The sequence below is a fragment of the Ambystoma mexicanum genome, chromosome 1q, assembly GCF_040938575.1.
Source record: "Ambystoma mexicanum isolate Mex_15411 chromosome 1q, UKY_AmexF1_1, whole genome shotgun sequence".
In the NCBI taxonomy this organism is placed as follows: domain Eukaryota; kingdom Metazoa; phylum Chordata; class Amphibia; order Caudata; family Ambystomatidae; genus Ambystoma; species Ambystoma mexicanum.
The window spans coordinates 1248857196-1248882746 of record NC_090922.1 but is presented as its reverse complement, the minus strand read 5'-3'; positions in this window follow the sequence as shown (position 1 = coordinate 1248882746).

Below are 25551 nucleotides of genomic sequence, written 5' to 3'. Positions count from 1 at the left end.
TAATCAAAGGTTCCAATTTTGATGAGTTACATTACTGTGCAGCTACAGGATTTGATCATTTTACATGAACAAATATTAATATAGATCCACATTACAAAAAGACTATTTACCACAAAAATCCACTTTCAGAACTACTGAAAAAGTTCCCTTCAGAAGGAAGGATTTGATATTTGTGAGTGTGTGCTGCTATTTCATTGTATACTGATCAGATTTGAAACTCAAAATCAGTGCCTTGGGGATACCCCCAAATATTTAGAAATAAATTGCTATCGACAAGCAAACATACTAAAGTCAGATATATTCAGGTGAAGATGGATGGAAGTGTGACAATTGTATGAGGAGATGGGTTAATAATGTAAAACATAGTCCCACACTGAGGAATACAGTCATTCAGGCTTGTGAGAGTGCAGTTATGTTTGTAAATTATTTTAAGTAATGTAATGCTCTACTGAATCATTAGTGGGGACCCTCTCCTCAGATGAACAGTGACTAGTAATGAATGCACCAATGGCATCACAATCCGAAGAACATGCTGCCCTGGAAGTCCTTCTGTAAGATAATGCACTGTTGTGAGGGATTTTCTTCCGATATGTAGTTCCTATGAGTGAAAATATCCTACCACGTTTTCCAGTAATTTGAGTATCAGTTCATACACTGGCATCAGCACCAACTGGACATATTGCCCATATGAGTTTGTTAAAGTTCTGAAGATTTCTCCTCAGTGTCATTGCTTTATACTGGGAGTTCTTCACTTATGGCCTCATTATGCCACTGCCAGTAACCCACCAGTGCTACCGGCGGGCTACCGGCAGGCTACCGGCAGTCTAGCCTTACCGTTACTGGTACCCAATATCCCAGTGTTACCGGCAATAGTGGTAAATTCACATTCCACAGAGTCCCATAGGAAATATCTAGTCAATTGGGCCTCATCACGAGTTGGGCAGTAACCCCGGTGGTATTACCGCTGGCTATTAGCCCTACCGCCAAACCCCAGTGCTATTAGCGCCGGATCACAGGTTTGGCGGTACGGTAAATCCCCATTCCCCATTGGGCCCATTGGGAATTCCCCATTCCCCATTGCGCCCAATGGGGAATGTTCAGCACTATTAGCACCGGCAGTATTACCGCCGGCAGTAATAGCGCCAAAAATCAGCAAAACCGCAGCGGATTTGCCCGCAGCTCAGAGCTGGGGGCAAATCCACCAAGCCTGTGATTTGGCAGACCCTTAAATGCAGCGGCAATAGCATTACTGCCGCATTTAAGGGTTACCGTCAAACTCGTGATGAGGCAGTATGTGTTAAGGTGGCACAAAAATCCCAGGTAGACCCAGAGGAAACAGAGTCAACCCAAACCAGACTCAATGATGGAGTGGAGAAAGATCACAGCAAAACCCAAATGTATTCACATCGAAACAAAGCCACGACAGCATACAAGCATTGAAATCTTGTCACTCTCTTCTCTATTGACACTGCCCCATAACGAAGCTTACTACGTGATCTTTCACAACTCTTGTCAGAAGATATCTCTTGTTCACTTTCGTATTTCTTCACAAAACCCACAATATACAACAAATCTCCCTCCCCTGTTTTGCCATGATTACGTCATACGTATGTGGTAGCCAAGGTTGGCCCCTTCACAAGAGTCACCTCGGCCTCAGCATTCAGAAATAGGGAGACGAGACACCAGACTGATGGACAAACCAAGCTTCTTGTATTAGATAGAAAGTATGGAGCATACAGAGAAATTATCAGCTGATAAGCAGGAAAATACAGAAGAACAATCAAGTGCAGTCGGCACTCAGAGCTCTGAAGGGACCGGCCTTAAAGCACAGGATATATAGCATATCATAACCAAATCACTAATATATTATAGCATTTTCACAAAGGGGGTGTTACTTGGTATGACATTGCAGACATTTGGCAATAACTGTCAGCATCTGACAAGTGACCTTGTGACAAAGCCTTGTGGGTACTGATGCTACACTTGTAGAGAGAAAATTGAAGAGAATGTCTGATGTGTCCCTTTGCCTTGTTACGGGGTCTTGGTCTAATGTGCTACAGGCGGGTTTTGGGCATGTGCAGAGGGAGGTCTCAGGCAAAGGCGAACTGGAGGATCTGAGGCCTAAATGAATGTCAGAGCATAATGTAGCTTACCATAGCATAGCATAACAATCCTGCCACATCAATCCCCCGTTTGGTCAGCCCTGAGACAGGGTGTAGACCACAGAGAGCAGGATTGGTGCATAGCCTCAATCAAAGACACCAATGCACACAGGTGGCATACGGATAGGTGGATTGGCACAGGGAATTTCACAGAAAGGATGCTGGTTTAGAGACAGAGATCGTGGGCCTAAAAGGTCCCAATTCAAGAATTCATACAATCTACCAGTTCCCGTTCATTGGAGAAATCATGGGCAGTGTCTTCCTTACTTAGAGGTGTCTCTATTTCGAGTTGCAGCAGCTTGGCGTCGGTGGGTAAGTGAAACACTTGTTTAGCACAGCATGACAGAAGGCAATGAATAAGAAAAACAAAGGCAACAATTATAATAGCAGTGATTAAAATACCTTGGAGAATGGAAGAGCCCAGAGAATCCAAGTTAATGGTGAGCCAGCATAACCTTTGTTTATTTCTTGTAAGATGATACCAATGATTTATCCAGTACCCAGGTGCAGCATTCTTGTCCTATAATTTGTTCACTTTTAGGTATCTGTATTCCTTTTGTGGTGTTGTTGGCTACCTGTTCCATGAGGAGTGATAGGTGAAGATCGGCCCTGTTAATTGCAGTGCCAATGTTCAAGACCAGGAACCTAGGAAGCCTTTGAACCATGTCCAGGTGTGGTGTTTGGAATGTCGGGGTATGTAGTGAGCTTTTGGAAAAAGGGACACATGGCGGATCACTGGACCTGAAGGTGCACTGACCAGTCCAGTAGGCTGGTAGCCATTGATAGGCACTAGACCCACAAAGAAAATATAACCCTCTGTGGGTGTTATTGTGGTGCTAGGTGTGACATTACTATGAAATTGTCCTATCCTACTGACAGCTGAGTGGTTATAGGTGGTGGTGGTAGCACGTCGGTTAAGGACATAGGTGGTTGGTGTGATACCAATCGAAGGCAGGGTGCCTATTGTGATGAAAGAGATAAGAGCATCTGGAACAAATGCAGTCGGTATTTTGGGAGGTAAAACACTGTCATAGCTGGGATAGAAGAATCCCCAGGGGACTGGATGGGTCAAATTGGGACAAGAAGAGTAATTGATCAGAAGGTCATAACACCATTCAGCAAGATTGAAAGGGACAGGGATGAAGGGAATCCCCACACTAGTGTATATAGGAATGTGGGAGCATACATAGCAATCATAGGCATTCATAAGGTCAGCGTAGGCCCAAGAGAGTGTTGGGCCACCTGTAGGAGACAGGTGTAGCAAAGTATTGAGAGTGTTGGGCCACCTGTAGGAGACTAATGTCATGGCCTTTACAATGGACTGTGATGTGGGTTGTGTGAGATACCAGAGCATGTCTCACCCGCTCGTCCCCGGGGATCTCTCTATCAGGTGGCCAGGGCATGACCATTATTAGGCAGAATGATATGCAATACCCTTTGGGAACACCACACAAAATTAAGACTACAAGTGTCAGTACAATTTCACCTTTGGTACAAGCCTGTACTACACAGTAAAGTGGTAGCGATGGCTGAGCAGCCAGACTTATCTCAAGTGTAAAGTGAGTAGTATCAGAAGTTACACAAAGGACAACAATTACTATGATTCAAGCAAACACTGATTCAAGGTTTCTGAGTAAAAGAATATACATTTATTTACACCATCAGTTATAAAACACTTCACAATTGTAAAGCAGCAGAAAATCACAATCTTAATACACTACAAAAAAACCCAATCAATTCTGGACAAGTTAAACTCAAAAATGAAGTATGAGCAAAATGGCACTCCAGCAATTTAAAAGGGGAGGAAAGACAAGGTTATTCAAAAGCAACATTGTCCCCTCGAGCCCCTGTCTCTGCCCCCACATTGACCACATATATGTGTCAAGCGTGCTGTTTCCTGATTGAACGTCGACTGTGCGCATACTGCTACTATATACCTATGCTTGTGTGCACTGCCTACAGTGGCTATCCTAATTGTGCTCTGCGTTTCAAAGTGTTACTGTGATATGGTGTTTTGCATACTGTGTCCTATTTATAGTTGGCTTATATTCACATTTGCCTTGATTTTACCTGCTGCTGATTGTGCATTTACTGCCTTCTGAAACTGTGTGCTCCGCACACCGCATTACTTGCCACCCTACTGCCTTTATGACCCACTCGTATTGCCCTCATTGCTTGATTTGACATCTAAACTGTGATTACATTGTATTGCTCCCACCTACCTTGATGGTGCTCACATTGCCATCTGAGAATCCTGTGGTCTGCATACCGTACTCACCTGCTACTTTACTGCTTTATACGGCCCTTTTGAATCACTTTACTGTCTATTGGACATCCAGATTGTGTTTATACATCCAAATTGTGTTTACTTTGTACTGTTCTCACCTGCATGATTGTGCGTATACTGCCCTCTGAGAACGTATGCTTTGCACACCCCATGCATTTGCAACCTGTTTAATACAGCCCACCTGAACTGCCTCACTGTCCTCATTAGTCAGTCAACCGTACCTATATTGCCCAGGATATCTGATTTACCTCCCATTGCTCCCCCGCCACTCTCCTTGACCCTGTTCAAGACGTATAGTTACCTCACACTACCACTTGCTAAACATGCTATATCAACATATTATCTACATGGCAATAGTGGCCATTATAATCTTCCTAACCAGTACCTCATACACTGTGACTGGGGGCTCCCTCCATATGAGGCTGGTCAAGTTTCACCTATCCTGCCGAAAATGACAGCCAACAACCTCAGTATTGTCTGTCCGAACCACCTATGAACTACACGTCCAAGAACATTTGCAACATACCCATGCACCACTAATGATAGAAACCTTCAACTCCGCACTAGACTCTCCAAATTGCACGAACCACTTACGAACCACTTACGAGATCCTTACCCCCAATCAATAAGAGGACAATCTGTCTTATTGGTGCGAAGCCCTTTAACTCCAACCAACTTACCTCTGGGTCTGCTTCTCGCGCCAATGCCGTTCAGCACAAGGCACCTAAACCCAAGTTAATTGACCAGGACACACCCACTCCTATCCAGGACATAGTCAAAACGGAGGTACACTCCCTCAAAGGAGCACTCCTAAATGTGAAATTGCCCATTGCCCATGCCACTGACATCTCTAACCTAATATTGGAAATTAACTTGGACTTCCTTGCCATAACTGAGTCCTTGCTACACAATGCCACAGGACCTTCGCTTATGTTGTTTGCCATCCCAGATGGCTATACGATATCTATGCAGGATAGAGATGGAACCCGAGGCGGAGGTATCGCCATTATATCTAGAGCAAGTCTCTCATTGAGACTAGCCCCCCCACAAACTATGCAATCATGTGAACTCCTCACTGCTAAACTCCCTCTAACCAATTCCCAGTCTCTCACTATCCATTTAATCTACAGACCACCTGGTCCTCTTGGGACATTCAAGGAGGATTTGTACAGCATACTAGCCAACAACCTCAAAACAACTACCCAATTACTACTACTAGGTGACTTTAATCTAGGTTTCAATGACCCTGCAGACAAGCATGCCCATGAAATAGCCAACATTATTACTGCATTAGGACTGTCACAAAAAATTAACAAACCTGCCCATATCAGAGGGAGAACCCTAGACTGGGTAGCCAACTACAACAATTGCACCGCCACAATCACTTCTATCTCGCCGCTAACGTGGACAGATCACGCCCTTGTGTCCTTCACACTATTAACTACTAGATCACCTCCTATAGCCCCCCAAACTGTCCCATCTTGCCCAACTAGAAATAAAAAGCATATCACAGTGGACAAAGTGATCCCTGCCATTCTCCCTACACTAAACTCACTGCCTGACAACTTAGACCCTGATACTTTGGTCCACGAATACAAAATAATTATGCTCACCACATTGAATAAGATTGCACCACTCAACCTTAGACCAAGCAAACCTAAAGCCCATCTAAACAAGTGTTTCACTCCACAATTAAAGGACCTACATCTCCTAAAAAGAAAATCTGAAACTACCTGGAGACTATGCCCGTCCAATGAAAATAAAGTCCGAGTAGCTACAATTTCCATGCAATATAAAAATGAAATTTGCCTGGCTAAACAAAACTCCTACAACGAACGCATCGCCAAATCCAATTCAAGTATGAAGGAACTATTCACCATACTAAAAGAACTAGAATCTCCCAAATCCCATACCTGATATCTGCATCAAAAATAAAATCTGGTGTTCAGATATTCAAAATGCTCTAGCCAATAAAATAAAGACACTCCAAAATAAAATAAACAAAAAAACAAAAAAAAGACTCTGAATCTACAGCACCCCCTAATACCTCTTTGCCTAGTGACACACCTACTGCCCAGGTCAATAAATTCTGCTTCACTAAAACCTCCATCTTAGAGGCAGAGAAAGTTATCTTATCTCTCAAACCATCCAACTGTAAAGGTGACCTCTGCCCAGCTCAAATTATAATAGACGCTGCCAGAGACCTGTCTCCTTTTATATCCAAATTGATCAATGCCTCCTTCACCTCTGGCACCATTCCATCCAACTTAAAACAATCATGGGTACTCCCATTCTTAAAGAAACAAACCCGAGACCCACTCATTCCCACCAATTACCGACCTATAAAGACGTTACCATTCCTACTCAAAATACTGGATAAAGTCACATATACACAGATACAAAAATTTCTTGAACTGCATAAGCTCCTGGGAGCAAGACAATCTGGCTTTCGCCCACTACATGGGACAGAAACTGCTCTTATCAATTTAAAAACACAGATTGATGAGCTGAGAGATAAAGGCAAGACAGCCGTCCTCCTACTATTAGATCTCTCAGCTGCATTTGATCTTGTGGATCATAAGGTCCTTTGTAATCACTTGGACTCAGCACTCACTTTTCTACAGAAGCTACCAGATGGATTGAATCATTCCTGAGTGAGAGAACCATGAGGGTCTTCTCACTATTGGCAGCAGCAGACCATGTCCCTATCACGTGCGCTGTACCCCAGGGCTCCTGTGTCTCCCCCACCCTGTATAACATATTCACCAAACCCTTGTTCGATGATTTGGACCTTCTGGGTATCACCTACACTAACTATGCAGATGATACACAGATTCTCCTCCCTCTTTCTGGGGATTATGGCAAGGACTCGGCGCTGGTGAACAGGGTATATCACATCATCCAGGCATGGATGGCCACACACAGACTATGCCTGAATGATGATAAAACAGAGCTGATAATCCTGTGTACTCACTCTAACCTCAACAAATTAGGCCATGAATATTCTTTATTTACCATAGTTGGAAACATCATCAAAGTAACTAAGGAGGTAAAAACCCTTGACTTTTACCTTGATTCGACCATGTCCTTTGACAAACAGGTGAAATCATTGGCTTCCACCACCGCTTACACTTGTGAGCTTATCAGGGCAGGTAAACCATTCCTCTCAAATGACAGCTGCATGATCTTGGCTAGAGCATTAGTACTCTCTAGGTTAGATTATTGCAATGCTCTATACAGTGGCGCTAATAAAGCTAGTATCCAGAGGTTACAAACTCTTCAAAATAATACCTTAAGATCTGCTCTAGGCATTAATAAAAGAGAACATATCTCCACTACTAAAAGGCAATACAAATGGCTCTCTACCCACAATAAAATCTTGCTAAAAAAAGGTCTCCTTGACCCACAAAGCTTTAAATAATGCTGCCTCCAGCTACCTCTCAGACAGATTAAATAAAAGAACGTCTCTCAGACCGACAAGAGCTGGTAATGCCAACTGCCTCGTGGTACCGAGATTTAGACTTACCAAGATTGGCGGTATGTGGGATGTTTTTACCCATGCATCCAAGCCCTACCATAAAACTGTGCGTTACTGGCATTGAAAACATCATGATGGCCAGAACTCCCCAGAGAGTGCACAAGGAAAACATGAAGAATATGCTGCCACCCATTTTTGCCTATGTTGTGAGCACAGGAGGGCACTGCCTAAAACCACCATTGGGCTCCACACACAGTAGCCTGAAACCATTGGGAATGACAATGCTGATTGCCAAAAGCAACCCAGAACTGTGGGGAATTCATTTTCTTAATGTCAAAATGGATGCAATACTGGTGCTCACCACTATCAGAAAGCCGGCGTTTTAAAACCACCAGACCTTTGCGTAAAACTGAACAAATGAACCCAAACCAGGCCAAGCAAAGACTTGCTAAGAGGTGGATACAACGTAAAACTATATTCTGAAATGACTTGAAGGAAGTCATTATTTAATGTATATATACAAAAATAGCTGGGGATGTCAGCAGCTTAAGGGAAATTGGATTTAAAACCACTAAAATAGAAATGTTTAAATTAAATGAGTGACCTACTTTTGAGTGTAACATAGTTTGCAACTGTTGAAATGTCATAGTTTTGAACTTAGAATCAGCATCTAGCTGCATGTGTAAAAATTGTAAGTTTGATTTAAACTGGGAACAAACAGGACATTTAGCTGAAGCTTGGCTTAAAGAAATTGAATTCTGCCTGACAACTACCCCCGACAGGAGTTGAACTGGCTCAACAACTCTTCCCAGGCCTGGCTGCATCCTGCTGCCCCCACCAAAAGGAGATCACACCTCTCTCATTGAATTAAGGGAGGGGTACCTGCAGACTGCAGGAAATTGAACAAAGCCCTGTCCTGAACTCAGGCAAATGTTATATTGGGGGGGTCGTAAATGGCTTCCTCTTGGGAGAAACTGGGAGGGGCAGTGCCTCTGCTAGCAAGCTGAGCTTGGGGGAAGTGGACAAACCAGAAACTCCACCATGTGCTTGGGGGAAATCACACCCCTTTGGGCCAGAGCATAATTTAAAAAAAAGATGGATAATTCCTAGTACGGACTTGTCAGAATTATATAAGTAATATCATTATTCTTGTGATTTTTCTGTGCACATTTTAAGAGGTGTTAGGACCCTGTGGTGTATTCTGGGGGGTTGCTAGCGGAAAATAGGGTCTTACTCCAAATGTCTGCATGTTAAAAATCTGACACTTCATCAATTAATGTCCATGCTCCTTGCGCACATTTGTGTAATTTTTGGTAAATGTCCGATATTGGTAAACCGACCAAAAAGCGCAAAATGTTGTCATTTCTGAATCCCAGCTCGCAGGAACATGGGGCTTGAACAGAGACCTGTCTTAATTTATCTGTAATATGTACATGCAATGTCAACCACTTGTGTATTTGGGAAATATGTATTTGAATCAAATATAGATTTGTGGGCAAATTGACCAGGGGAGGATCCTCTGACCCATAAACAGACCTCATCATGATGACAATCCATTTCCTTCCCCCAATCATGGGAGAGGGGAGAATTGGGCCAATGACAAGTAGAGAGGGGCAGGCTCAGTTATGCCACGCACACACCCACTTTCTAAACACATAAAAGCAGACAGTGGAGGACAGGTAGGAACATTCACTTTCCACTTTCTTGCGGGACGCTTTGCCGGGCGACTTCAGACTTCACATCCAGAGATCCAGACTCTAAATCCATCAATCTCCAGAACCTGTAGCAGAAATTAACTCCAGAATTTGTAGCAGAGAGGCCTGAATCCACAAGCTGAATCCTCTTCAGCAGGCCTCCAAACCAACCAAACTATTCAACAGCCGGGCAAGCTGTTTGAATTTTTTGCCAAGAACTTTTGCAAGAACCTGTAGCAGTATCCAGAAAGCAGTGCTGTATCCGGAACCAGAGAGAACCACAAACCAGACCCTTGTGAGCAGAACCGGTGCTTGACAGACCCAGAGGGTAGAGCTGACCCAGATAGCCGGGACTTCAGAACCACCCGCCGGAAGTCCCGTCCAACCTGACCAGACCTTGACGGCTTATTTCAAAAATATAGTGTGAGTACTCACTGTGCAAAACCAATCTCTTAGTTTAAAATAATCTAATCCAAACTATTTTAGCCTATTAGAACTGCCTCCTAGAATCGTGTCATTCTGTCATCTTTAAAACTGAAAACTGTCATCTGTCATTCTGAGCTTTAAAATTTCAAATCCGAAAAACTACCTTTATTAAATCGGTCGTATGTCCGGAACCGTTTGTGCTAGGAGCGAGTTTTAACTGTCATCTTAAAGCTAAGATTCTAAGCTTTCCAAAGAAAAGTTACTCATAGAGCATTGCTAAAGTGAGCCTGAACTAATATCAACTAGATATCACCCGTCCTGAACCTCTAGAGGGAATTAAAAGCATTTTTAGCACATTTCTCACTTCATTGTCATCACATTCAAAGCATTTTGGGCCTGTGTTTCAAACTTCTACCTGTTTTCCTCTAAGCTTGCTGGGGGGGAACTGAACTGAATTATATTTGATTGCATTCCTGAGGACTGTATGCTCTCCTTTTTCATCTCCTTACCTTGCATAAAGGTGGGGGGAGTGAATTGTCAAAGAAAAGTGATTACATTGTCTTTTGATGAAGTCATATCAAGTTTATTTTCTGTACTGCATTTTCATTCATCATTGCATTGTCCTTGAAGCCATAAAAGCATTCTCAGCTATTTTATCCTCTCTATATCACTTCTAAGCCATCAAAAAGAGTGTACCACTGTAACATTATCCATTGTTGATCACTATCATCCTCACAAGTGTGCTATCAAATATTAATCTACTATAAAAGTGTGATATATATATACTGTCTAATTTTTCAAATAAAACCTTTTAATTTGCAAAACAAACCTACTTCTTGGCTCAGTGGGGTCAGGGGGATTCTAAGAGAGGGGTGTGATATAAGGGTTGTCATCCAGAGTACATGAACTAGACATAAAAATATATCAATAAGGTTTTCCATCAGCATCCCAGACTAGGCATTGACTTAGCTGTAGTGTTGAATTGAATCCGCTTACCGGTAACAGCTTCCTCGTGAAGGCTGCTAAACTTTGGAACTCCTTGCCACATTAGCTCCGAGCAGACCAACCATACTTACACCTTAGAAAGAACTATATCAACCTGCTCAACTCTACTGACCACTAGTTTGTACTACTTCCATCTATATGGCCCTAGCTCTCCTTGTTAATACACTGTATTTGTGAACCTAACTTGTTTATAATCTGTACATTTGTCTATACTTCTCTCTGTATTCATACTTGTAATTATATTGTATATTCTGTTTTGTCTGTAATACTATGACCTACTTGTAACCTTGTAAGCTTTGTACCTCCCTACTGCTGCACCCTGCTACCCTTAGGTTTGGTGTGCATTAGAAATAAAGAACAAACAAACAAACAAATAACCCCAATGTGTTATAGGCAGGGCAATCTAGAAAAGGCTTACTACAATGAGAATTCAAGTCAATAGGCCTGGGCCAATGTTAATGGTTCAGAGTCTTTGCAGAGGATCACACAGTTCAGAGTAGTTTGCAGTTAAGTCTTTGCCAAGCGTTTAAAATGAAGTTGGTCGGAGGAAAAGTTATTCAACAGAGTAGAGAAGGACGAGCCTTTGGAGAGGCAAAAGATTTAAAACACTTTCACCGTAGTCGGATTTGAACAGTACCTTAGATGAAGAAGAATGCTGTAGGTGAGGCGGTAGTTCCTGGCAGTTCCTGCAGGCTCACGGTTTCTGAAGAGACTGTTGGACTGACAAGAAAGAGGAAGACTGGAGGGTCCTGCGTTGCCCAGGGAAGAAGCCAGCAGCAGAGCAAAGCATCGAATAAAAGGTGCACTCCTTAAAAGCACAAAGGGACTCTCTCTCACTGGCTATCCGGTTTGCTATAGCACAGCAAATTCGACCAGGCTGAAGAGGAGGTCCAAGGGCTTTGTGAGCTGGTTGGTCCCACCAAGCTCAAGGGGAGAATAGTCTTTTCAGATCTCCTCTGCCGTCGAAGTTTCAGGAGATTCGGACCTGCAGCAGAGCTTCACTGGCATGTCCAGTAGTTGCAGCAGTCATCTTCCTTCAGCTTCTCGTTGGCTCTCTCGATCCAGTGGCGACTCTGCCTTCCAGTCCCAGAGACCGGATTTTTATACACCAAATCCCCCATTCACACAGCCTTGCTGTCAATCACACAGCAGGGTGGCTGTCCTGGCGGGACAGTCACCGAGCCAATCAAACTAGAGTGCGACTTGGGTCTCCAAGGAGACCCTGTGCAGGGGGCCTAAAACCCCTCCCTCACATTCAGCCCACCCAGACACTCAGGCGCCTAAGGAGGGCTTCTGTGTAGAAGCCTGCCAAAGGACGGCGAACAAAGGAACCAAACCTGGTTTGGCGCGCAGAGTAAAACACGAGAAAGACCTTTACAAAAAGAAATGGCGAATAAACCCAGCCGGAACCGAATAAAAATAAAAGGGGCCCAGCTGGTTTAAAGTTTGAGGCTACCACCGTAGCCTCTAATTATACTAAGGCTATTTTCATAGTTTGCGGTACAAAGAAAGGGGTAGATACCACTGCCACCAGCCATATCTTAGAGAAAGGGGAACGAAATAATGGTACATGAGAAACAGACAAAAATGGATAACTATTAACCCTTCCAGTACTCTATGGAAGATAGTTTGTACTGGGTCTCTAAATTTAAAAAGACTAGTAATGTCAATGGCAACTTTACATGTTCTGGGAGACAGTAGTCAGTCCCAGAAAATGGAGTTTAAAGTGGGAAGTCTGAAAAGACAACCCTGTGTCACTGCATTAAAGGTGCTGTGAGGCACACAGTCAAAGGATAATGCCTATGGAGTTGGTGAGACTCCATATCCATGAACATAAAAATGTAAAACACATTGAAAATGAAAGGTTCAAAGCCCCAAAATATAGCAAAAGAGCTGGCGGGCTCTAAGGTAAAGGGAATTAAGCACTTGTGTGAGAAATCTCCCTAACGGCCATCACCTTTGGATCCAGACCCTGGAGGTGGACAAGTACGGAAGGATCGCCTGGGTGAAGTGTCTTCGGGGAGTGGGGGTGAGAAGAGCCGATGGTGAGATGCAGTATTCCCCCCTTTTTTGTTCACCTAACCCATCCTATTTTTTAGGATTCTCTGAGACCCTAACTCCCCACCCCTTTTTACACGAACATTGAGCCGAGGGTGAGGGTTACTGAGAGTAACAAGACTAACTCTCATACAACATGCTGGACATGCCCCGTTAATCGGGGCAGGCACTTAATTGGAAGTACATGCACTTGACACCAATTAGCACTCCTCACACGAATAAAAGGCAGAACCTAGAGACACACTCTGAGCAAGGCGAAACATGAGTGCGAGCAGAACCTCCGAGGCAAAGGCAAACCTACTGGAGCAGAGCGACGGACCAAGGGACAAGAGCAGTGGGTCGTAAACTCCAAAAGTTGCCTACTGGAGGTCATTGCCTCCTGCAGGCCGCAAAAGAAACGTGAAGAAAGCCAGATCCCACATCAGAAGGCTGAATTTTGTTTCACGGACTCCAGCGACACTTGCGGGTGAACGGCGGTGTTGGGGAGGCGAGGTGAAGCCTGTGGTACTAACCTTGACTCATGAATTTGAAATCGGAAAACCAAGTAAGAAACGCACACACAGCCGGTGATTTGGCAAGCGACTTGAAAGACTGGTGTGTGTTACAGAAAGTTTAAAGCAGAAACATTCTATCGCAAGTGAAGGCTACACATGTGTGAATGAGACGCGAAGAAAGGCAGACCAGTGAATGATCTTTGAAGCCAGGGCAGCTGTGAAATCAGCAAGAATTTGTGACGTAGTCATCTGGTGAAAGGAAGAAGCCCACTCAAAAGTCTCAGTGAAAGGTGTATTGTTTGTTAAAAATTAACTCCTAGAGAAGGGGAGTGTGAAAGTTGAACCTTGAATTATGAGTCGAAGTGGTCCTGAAGAGGCCTGTTAAAAGAGCCACGCACATTCGAAAGTCTTCAACATCCGAAAGCGGTCTGAGCCCGACTGAGGGAGAATCAAAAGTGTAAAAAGCTTGGGGAAGGGAGTACCTTGGAACTCTATTTGAACTTTGTTACATGACGGTCTGAGCTCAACTGAGGGTGACCCACGTGAACTGTGTTTTGAAGAGGTCTGAGCCTGACAGAGGGGGACCCATGTGAACTGTGTTTTGAAGAGGTTTCAGTCCGACAGAGGGGAATCTATGTGAACGTTTGTGTTGAATATTAAGTCGAAGTCTGGAAAGAGAGACTTTAATGTGGAAGGCCAGGCGGGCCTCGACCCATGCTTTGGAACTATTTATTGTGTGGATTTCCCGAGCCAGAGTGTGTCATCCTGCCTACAGGGACTGCCTTATTCTGTGTGGTCTCATGTGGGGAGGAGAACTGATTTATCTACATTTATTCTTTTGAACACTGACTTTTCCATTACATACGTTTCTCCTTTATACACTTTCTGTACAAGAGCTAGGGCAGGCATTAGGTTTTGTTACCATAGGTCATTTTGAATTGGCAGACTCCACTGGGACTGTTTGCGTTATTATTTGATGGTCGGGACTACTGCCATCTTAGTTATAGGGCCAAGTAGGAGGTTTCCAACCACAGAAACTTCAATAAAGGTTTTACTAATTGTACCCATTGTGTCAGTGTCATACTTGTGATACCATGCCTCCTCTGCAGTTGTCACCAGGACCTGGAAAGGACCCTTCCAGCAAAGTTGCATGGATATTTTTGCTGATGCACTTTCAGAGCTGCTTGACTTTGCTGGAAGTGACAACTGACAACGAGAATTAGTCTTTTGCAATTGGAAACAACAAGGTCATCATTCAGTTGTACATCACAAAGTTTAGGTGAAGGTGGCAGAGTAACTGGCATTCGCATGGTCCACCCCATGAGAATCTTCTGAGGGGAGAGGCTGTGTACTGTTTCTTATGTCCATGAGTACAAGAGGGAGGGCATCAGGCTAATTTATTGTTTCATGGCACACTTTGGCAAGGTGGTTCTTTACGTCAAAATGTCAGCATTCTACTGTCTCGGGTGAAACGAGCAGTGAAAATTCTGTAGGATGCCTAGGGCCTTGCAAATATTCTGTAGAATTTGTCCTGCGAAATGGGTACCCCTAGCAGAGTTTATAGCAACGGGGAAGACATAGTCGGCTTTACTTTTTTTTGTAACAACAGAGAACTAGGATTAGGCAGAGGGGTAGCAATTATAGCAAGAAACAATATGCACCTGTTTCCTTCACCTATCCAATGTCAGGGCTGTGAAATGTTCCTCTTCAAAAACACTCCGGCAAATAATAGCTGCCTCAATTTAATTGTGCTATACAGACCTCCCTCGTTAAAATCAGACTTTAACAATGAGATTGTTCAAATATTAAACTATTTTGAAGGACCTAATACAGGAACCCTGCTATTAGGGGACTTTAACCGATGGAGGGGCAATGAAAACGACAAAGAAGCACTGGCTTTGTAAAAAGATTTGAGTGCTATTGACCTCATTGCGATTAATAAAGAACCCACTACATAAAAAGGGAACGAACTTGACTGGGTAACAACCTCCAACTTGGATGTCGCCATGCAAAAATAATTCCCTGTATATGGTCCAACCATTACCAAGTGGAATTCTTAATGGCCCATTACAAAATGGGCCATTAAAAAGAAAAATATATCATAAAAACACCTACAGTAGAAACTTTAAAAACATTACCCCAAATACATTAGCACCGTCTATAGAGATGATCGTATCATGCACTTTGAGACTGACACATGTGACAAAATAGTGGAAACATACAACACTCAAATACAAGAGCTGGTAGATCTGACGGCCCCAATGAAAAACAAATAAGCCAGAGCCAACTTAAATCACCAAAAGTGGTTCAACTCACCGCCTGGAGAGGGAAAAGAGAAGAATGGAAGGTAGGTGGTTAAAACATCCATCCGAGTCCAACAAGAGAAAGTGGTAGAACATAGAGAAACAATACAAAGAAAAGATTAAAGAGGTAAACATATTTAATGAAAAGCTCTCAGCTGCCTCAAATTCAACCAGCAAACTCTTTCATATTTTAAAATCAATAGAAAAACCCAATTCACTGTCCCCTCCCTTTCAACCCTCTCAAGAAGACTGTGAAAAAGTGCAGCAGGCCTTTAGCAATAAAGTCCAGAGGCTAGAGAGGCAATAAATTCAATTCAAGCGGCTATGCGCGATCAAGTTAACCCCACAAAAGCAGAGTATACCCCGAAAGTAGCTAACAAATTTATGTTCAGCCCTGTCTCCATGGAGGGCTTAGAAAACCCTGCTGTCCGCCCTGGGAAAAACAGCATGTTCAGAGAACATACTGCCCCCCCCAAAACTGATCTTAGAAAACAAGGACATTTTTACACCTCTTTTTTACAAGAATGGTTAATGCATCATTCAGAGACGGTAAGGCCGCAGAGGCCTTTAAAAGAGTCACAGTCACACCGCTGATAAAAAAAAAACAGGACACAATCAGAAGGATCCTAGCAATCTCCGCCCCATAACTAACTGCAATTTTCTGTTGGAAATCTTGGACAAGGTGGCAACCCTTCAACTTCACGCATTTGTTGAGGCTAACAACCTCCTCCATAAAGAGCAATCATGTTTTAGAAGGTCACATAGCACAGAAACCACCTTGTTGGACCTCCACACTCGACATCATGGACAAAGGCAAGACATGCATGCTGGACGTATCTGCCGCCTTTGATTTGTTGGATCACCAGCAACTCCAATGGGCCCTACAACACTCGGGCGGCTGCTCTAAAGAAGCAACACGGAGGGTGATCTCTTTTCTCGCAGAACCAATCCTCCCGGCCTATAGCCATCAACTGTGGTGTGCCACAAGGGGCCAGTTTGTCCCCCCTACTGTTAAACCTGTACCTGTGTCAAACATTTACCACATCATAGAGGCCTGGATGAAAGCAAACTGGTTACAAAAAACAGGGGCAAAACCGAGATGATGATCTTTGGCTCCCACCAAGCAAGGTCTAAGCTAAGCCAGGATTACTCATCATTTAAGATCAAAGACTCACTTATCCCGGTCTCAGGAAAAGGAAAAACCCTGGGTATATATCTGGACGCATCATTGGGGGCTGAAGCACTTGTCTCCTACCTGAACAAAAATGGTCAGTATTACCTGCGACTGTTAAAATTCATTAGACCTTACCTCAGTGAAAAAAACAGTGCAACCATCGTAAGGGCTACGATTCTCTCCAGACTAGACTATGGCAACGCCCGACTGATCGGTGCTAGCAAGGGAAGTATGGCTCGATGTCAAATCATACAAAATAATGCAGCTAGAATCGTCAGACAGAAAGACAGAAGGGAGCATATCACAGCCGACAGGAAGGCTCTCCACTGGCTGGCCCTGGAGGACAGAATCACCTTTAAAATCATGACTATGGTACATCATTGTATATTTGGACTAGCTCCTTCCTATCTGAAGGAACAGATTACCTTTTGCACACTGGGCCGTTCTTTGAGATCGGAGGCTCAAGGTCTTATCACATGCACTGTTGCCAAAAGAGGAAAAGGACGGGGATGCTTCTTTTCCGCAAGAGCGGCACAGACTTGGAACCGTCTGCCAAGCTTAATGAGACTGGAAGAAAACTACAGGACATTCAGAAAAAAACGAAAAACAAGTCTGTTCAAGTAAACAATAGATGCTACTCAAACTAATAATCTGGATGTCCCGTAAACTACTTGTTGTCCTTTGTCTACATGTATGCGCACCGATACCTGTGGGCTCCGGCGTGATATAAATAAACAAATAAACAAATAAATAAAACATGGGATGTAGTCTTTGAGCAATTTCTTGGTCACTGTAATGGAATCAGCATATTTACAGAGGTAGGCATCAGTCCATCCAGAAAATGTATCTATTACCACCAGGAGACATGCGATGGAGGCACACTTGGTCATGCTAATGATATCGATTTTGAGATTCACAAAGGGACCATAAGGGACTTCATGTGCCCCTGGAGTGGTTTTCACAGGCTTTCCAGGATTGAACGTGAGACATGATGGACAGTGAGCATGGTATTTCTGAGCAATAGAAGGGAATTTAGGAGCAAACCAATATCTCTGGATCTCTGAGGTCATCTTTCCCTTGCTTTAAAGGGACACAGAGTGAGCAACACATGCTAAATATGGTAATAATGATAGTGGGGCCACTAACCGGCCTGTGTTATCACGCCATAGGCGATCAGAGCAACAAACACATCCTTTACTTTCCCTGTCCTTTTTCTCAGCCTGGGGGCCACATCTTGGAGGTCCGCCAGGATGGAAAGAGATGCTAGGGGGTCCTCAAATGAGAGGAGAAACAGCAGCACCTAATCAGGAGCCTGAGGGCCATGTAGGGCTGAATTCTTCACATGGCAGTCTGCTAATGCATTTCCCTGCGAAATGCTGTCAGAAAACCGAATGTGGGCCTTACATCTCACAATGGCCAACTCTGTGGGTAGCAGAATGGCGCTAAGCAGTGCTTCAACATAAGGTGCATTAAGAATGGGAGTACCTTGGACAGTCGGGTAGCCTCTCTGTTTCCAGAGGGTCCTGTAGTCATGTGAGACCAAAGGCATAACGTGAATCAATGTATATAGTGGATGTGCATTGTGTGGCGATTGTGCAAGCCTGTGTGAGGGCAATGAGTTCAGAAACTTGTGCGATCATATTGATGGGAGCTGAAAAGCTTCTAACACTTCAAAGGAGGTGCAAATGGCAAAACCTGCCTGGAGCACCCCTACAGAATCTCTCAGACAAGGACCATCAACAAAGAGGATCAGATCTGCATTGGGAGGGGGATATGCTTGAGGTTGCTTCTTGGTGAGGATACATCAACCGCTGCAAGGCAGCCGTGCAGGTGAACCTCATCATGTGTGGGTTGGAGGGAAGCAGGGTTGAGTTTGGTGCACCTGTTGAGAGTGATGTTGGTGGAAGAGAGGAGCGGTTTTTTCATATTTGGTGAGACGTGCAGCAGATCGGTGTTGTGTTTTACCTCTGAGGAGGAGTGCTAATACAAAATGTTGTGCTGCTACATTAATGTGGTGAAGGGGCAGTGGCAGCTACCACTCTGAGACATCTGGGGAAAGCAGAAGCAACAGGGTCTAGCTGTGAGCTCAAATAAGCCACAGGGTGTTGTAGGTCCCTGTGCTTCTGTGTGAGTATGCCTAAGGGATACCCTTCTTTCTCATCACAGAATAGGGTGAATGATTTGGAGTAATCAGGAAGGGCGAGGGTGGGGGCAATGGAAAGGGCAGTCTTGATTTGGGAGAAGGCTGTGGAAGCATCAAGAGACCATGTGAATTTGTCAGGTTTGGAGTCTAGCAGCATCTTTTGCATCAGGGCTACAGTAGAGGCATAATCAAGGATCCAAGAGTGGCAAAAATTGCTCATACCCAAAAAGGAGAGAAGCTGCATTTTAGTGGCCGCATGGGACATTGTAAGATGCAGGAGACATGAGAGGGGGTAAGGCGCCTAGCTCCATGGGAAATGTCCTCTCCTAGGTAGTGGACTGTGAGTAGGAAGAGCTGCAATTTTGCCTTGGTGACTTTGTGCCCTTTTGCTGCTAGGGCAGTGAAGAGCACTTTAGAGCCGGCAAGGGAGACCAGACAGTAAGGTGATGCTAAGAGTAGGTCATTCAAATATTGGATCATAGTAGAGCAACCCCAGGAAGGTGAGATCGTGGAGGTCTTCCTGAAGAATCTGGGAGAAGAGAGACAGGGAGTCAGTAAAGTCCATTAGAAGGGACTTGTAGGTGAGCTGACATCCTTTGTATGTGAATACAAAGAGATACTGAGAGTCAGGGTGGATGGGGACAGAGATAAAGCAGAGGCAAAATTAATGCAAGTGTAAAATTGGGTGTTGGGCAGGACACAGGAGAGAATGGTGAGGGGGTCTGGGACAACCAGATGTGATGGTACAGCCTTATTCAGGGTGCATAAGTCATGAGCAAAACAGAATTTGTCTGTCCTCTTCTTGGCAACCGGGAGTATTGGAATATTGCAGGGGCTAGTGGTGTACTTGAGGATGCCCTGATCAATGAGGGAAGAGATGACGGGCGTGATACCTTCATCTGCTTGAGGGGATATTCTGTACTGGGGCACATGTGGGAGAGGGATCTCAGGATTATGGGTGATGCGCACAGGTTTAGCAGAGACAATGTAGTCTACATCATTGGCATGTGCTGCCCAGAGGGCAACAGTTAGTGAGTAAATAAGGTGTTTTACCTGTGTTGCTTGTGGAGGTGTGAGGAGAGTTGGAGGCTGAGATGACGAACGTATTAGCAGCAATAAAGCCAACCTCATGTGCTGAGAACACAATTCCCCCAGAATAATACTGGAGAACAAGGAAATCTTTGTACCAGTACTAACCAAAATGTCTGATGCCTCCTTCAAAGAAGGCTCTGTGCCCAAAAGCATCAAAGTAGTCACCATCACGCCCCTCATAAAAAAGCCAGGGTTAGATCCGAAGGACCCAGGGAACTTGCGACCCATTACAAACTGCAACTTTCTGTTTAAGCTGCTGGACAAAATTGCGACAATTCAACTTCAGAAGTATGTGGAAGAGAACCATCTCCTGCATGACCAACAATTGGGCTTTTGTGCTGCACATAGCAGCGAAACCGCCATGTTGGATCTGCAGACGCACATGCTCGGTCTGGTGGATAAAGGCAAGACAGGATGCTCATGCTACTGGATCTGAGTGTGGCATTTCACCTGGTAGACCATCAATTGCTCCAACAGGTCCTAGAAAAAGTAGTAAACTACTCGAAGGAAGCATCCGCAGGGCTGGCAGACAGAGAAGCCAAAAATCGGTGGTCGCTGGAGGGGGGGTGGGACTTTCTCCACTCCTTTTCAACCTATATATGAGATGTTTGTGTGAGGTGCTGGAAGGAATGGGAGCGTTTTTCACAAACTAGGCCGATGACACCCAGTTAGTAGTGGAGTTAGACGGTGACTACCGGAAGGACAACACTACATTTTTGATGCTGTACAACATTATTGAGGAATGGATGATGAGTGACTGGATGTGCCTTATCAGCAAGAAGACGGAGTTGATGATCTTTGGCACCCATCAGGCACGAGCTAAACTAGGGCCTGAACATGAGTCATTTGTCATCAAGGACACCCATATACAGGTGTCAGAGCAGGTAAAAACTCTTGGACTCGTCATGGAAGCATCGCTGGGTGCTGACACCCAGGTGCACCATTTGCATAAAAGCAGCTCCTACCATCTTCGCCTACTCAGAGCACTTCGGCCCTACTTGAGTGAGAAAAATACTGCAATTATTGCAAGAGCCATTATCCTGTCCCGCTTGGACTACAGCAATGCTCTCATGCTTGGAGCTAGTAAGAACTGCCTGGAGAAATGCCAGGTCATAGAAAACAATGCTATTAGAATAATAAAAGGAAAATCCAAGAGTGAACACATCTCAAAGGATAGGATAGCACTGCATTGGCTAAAGATTGAAGACCAGATTCATTTCAAATCCCTGACTCTGGTACACAAGTGTCTCTTCGGCACGGCACCAAAATATCTAAAAAGAAAAATCACACAATATCACCCAAATCGAACCTTGAGATCAGAGGCCTTGGACAGGATCTCAATGTCATCACACAGACGAGCAATGGGGCAGGGCAGGACCTTCCCTGTGCTGGCTGCTAGGGAATGGAATAAAATCACTCTTGCACTTAGACTTTATCGAAATCACATGGGCTTTAGAAGGAGCCTAAAAACGCATATATTCAAGTAAACAATGAGTCACCATGAGTAGGAAGATTACTCCAGTATAGGGTGTTTTGTCTTTTTGTAGTATCCAGTTTAATATGAGCGCCCAGATGCCTGCGGACTTTCAGAGATTTATAAGTACATTAATAAAAAATAAAAAAATAAGAGACTCCGGGTGAGTGGGCTGTTGGAGGAGGAACAAACATTCAGCTTGTTTCTACTGTGGAATCTCTAGGTAAATACCATCCAAAGAACAATATATGGTACAATGCATGTTGCATAGCAGATCAATACCGGCCAAATTTGCAGGTGAGCAACGGCTCAGTAGAAAGGCATGATGTTCAGTGATGAGACCAATAGAAATAGATAATTAATTGGACAGTGGGTGTGGAGTGGTGGTGCCAGACATACCAATCGCATTTCCAATTTCTCTAGAAACATTAACCTGTGGAGATTCTGCAGTTCGTAGCATTGAGCACCTAGCACCTGTGTCAATTAAACAATGTACATTTTTCCTTGGATGTTACAATTGAGATAGGGACCAGACTGGTCTAGTGGGAGCAAAGCAGCAGACAGCATGACAGGGTCCCTCTCCCTCTGGCAATGTCATTGTGGGCCGTAGGAGATATGTATTTCTTTGTAGCCCCTGTTAGGAGCAGGAGGATGCAGAGGGGATGGTGTCAGGGTTGGAGGGTAGAAATTCGAATTTCCAGGAGGAATTAAATAATTGTGTGGAGTAGTGGGACCATGTTGCCGTGGTCTGACAGGTTTGGTAGGGCATTGTTGGATGAGATTCCCTGTCTGTTTACAATATCTGCAGAATGGTTTCCCTAGCAGGGGTTGCTAGGCAGGCAAAAATGGGGGTACAAAGGTCTGTTGTGGCTGGTGGTCCTGGCCGTCTCTGGCCCCCTGAGGCAGTTTTTTGTTGAGCATGCTTTATTTGCACAGCAATGAGGCAGGTTAAACACCATCTTGCTCCTGGTATTTGAGCTTGTCATAGAAATGTTGAGCCGCTTGCAAAGTTTTTTTAATAGATTCAACTTGCCACCCAATCTGAACATTTTGAATATTGTTTGAAATTTCAGGAAGGAGACCATTCACAAAATGAGAAACTAATGCCTGTTCAGCTTGTTCTCTAGTGTTTGCAATACCAGAGTATTTAGTGAAACAGTCAGTCAAACTAGATATGTAGACAGAGGGAGAGTCAGACTTGTTCTGCTTGCAGGCTAGTGAAACAGTCAGTCAATCTAGATATGTAGGCAGAGGGAGATTCAGACTGGTTCTGCTTGCAGGCTAGTGAAACAGTCAGTCAATCTAGATATGTAGGCAGAGGGAGATTAAGACTGGTTCTGCTTGCAGGCTGCTATATTTCACCAGTCAGATTTGACAAGGTATTTTTCTTGGATGAGAGTGGCAAGTGCGGTAATATTAGCAGTAAAAAGCAGTACCTTCAGCCAGTGTGTCAGGCCATTGTAGTTTGTTCATAATTTGTTTGTAAAGAGTGTCTTTGAGCACAGCTCATAGGAGTTGGTAAAGGTCTCCAATTGTGGGGTTTAACAGGCAGTCACTGTGTTCAAACATTCCATGAAAGCAGTGGGATTATCAGGCAATGTGGGGAAATGTTCTGCCATATGGTATAAGTCAGTGGAGCTCCAGGGAGTGTGAATTCTCATAGGTTCACCCTCAGTATTGGCCTGAGGGTAGGTGCGGCTAAGCATAATGGGGGTGGCAGCAGTGGTGGATGATGATGATGACATGTGTAGACATGGAGGCATGTGACAATTGGAGCTCTTGTCTAGTTAGTTCTTGCAATTATATGATATGATTTGATATTCATAACGTACCTGCACACAAGTGTTTCTAGGTGCCAATACATTGTAGAGTGGTGAGCCTGGGTCTGCTGCAGCGAGAGATTTTTTTAAATAGTCAGTGGTCCACCTGTGTTCCAGACTGCAATGGCGGTTATGTTGGTCGGGAGCAATGCGGGTGGAGGAAGCTTGAGAATGTAAAAAGTAAGATGGAGATCGGGGAGCTGGGGTTGGTGTGAAAGCCAGAGGAGGGCTCTGAGGGTGGGTGTGGGTGGCCGGGGTGGCATGGCAGATCGCTGTAGCATGTGGGCTGGTGGGGCGATGTAATGAGAGAAGGTGGTGTGCGAGCAATTAGGAGAGGCGGGTATGGCAGTATTTTGTCTAAAATGTCAAAAGGTGGCACTGTTGATGCTTCTGAAGGGCAGTCTTTAACAGTGTCTGCAGAAACACTTAGAAGCCTGTTTTGCGAGTGTGTTTACTGTTTGACTGGCCGGCCTTGGAGGGATGCTTGGATTGTTCTAATTCCTTCTCTAGCTTAGCCTGAGACTTCCTAAGTGATCTAGTCTGACTGTCACGCAATCTGTTTGCCGATTCTTTGTACCAGGCGAAATAGGCTGACCAATGACCATCAGACACCTTAGACTTTCTTTGTTTGAAAGCCCGCGCAAGACAACAAGAGGATCCACATGAAATAAGCCCTCGAGTGACCACTAAAACTCCTTTTGAACCTGAGTATAAGAAGTCCAATCTTTCAAATATTTACAGGTTGAAACCATGAAGGCATTGGTCCCTACTGCAGGTGTAAGTGATGTTTTGGATAGCTCAGAGCCCATAGCTCAGTCTAGGAATTAAGAGAGCAGGGAGACACAAAGGGAGATGGACCTGCAGGTAGTGCATGTCAGGAGGGGTGGTGCCAACAACCTAATGATTTACCGTTGGTGATAAAGGAAAGACAAACAAGGGAGTCGTTAAAAAAAGGGCAAACAGGAGCAAGCAAAGAGTGTTAGAGGTTGTGGAATATAAAATTGTGCGGTTTACAAACAGTGTGTTTTGTGGTGAGGTGGTGGCAGGAGTTTAATTTTGGTATCCGGATCTCTGCAGTCTGTCTTCGCTACCCATTTGTTTGAGGAGAACAATCTTTAAAAACACTGTGCATGCATGGAGCGTGGTGCTGTGTGCAAACAGTGTGTTTTGTTTGGAGATTGGAGTATGGAGTATGGAGCCAACGACGAGCGACCTCAACAATACTTCTTCTGGTGGTGAGACCTTGACTCTGATAAAGGTTTTATGTCTTCTCAAGCCTGACTATTTCTAGACCTATACAGTTGCTGACCATGTGCACATGCTTTTTGGACTTGTGCTTGTACTTGGGAGTGTCAGTGCTGGAAACAGTCCCTCTGCCCTCACATATTAGCCTCAGGTTTGGGAGTGCGAGCGCTAGAATTTAGCTCATAGCCCTTCAACCCTCCAAACGCTGTTTGCCACAACACACGTGGTTTGGGAGTGTGAGCGCTGGATTTCAGCTCATAGCCCTTCCACCTTTCTCACGCAGTTTACTATAACACAGGCAGTTTGGGAGTGTGAGCGCTGGAGTTAAGCTCATAACCCTTGCACCATTTTTATCTTGCTTGCCATAACATCTTGCGCAACCCCACAGTAATTTATGAATTCATGCCCTCCCTCTATAAGTCTTAACACTCATGAAAATTTTGCTATGATTACATTTTTCCTTTTTGCCAATCAAGGCCGCCCCGAGAATGGTAGTAAAGCATATAGGTATGTCTGTACACCAATTTGTCTGCGGCATGGAAAAGGTGCTGGTGAATAGTAGCACAAAATCTTGACAATGCCCACAATAAATCAAGAGATTAATCAAAATTCATCAACCAAAAATGACAATGACAAGTAACACCAAGGGAATATGGAAATCCCCAAAACAACACAGTCCTACAGGCAGCACTTTAA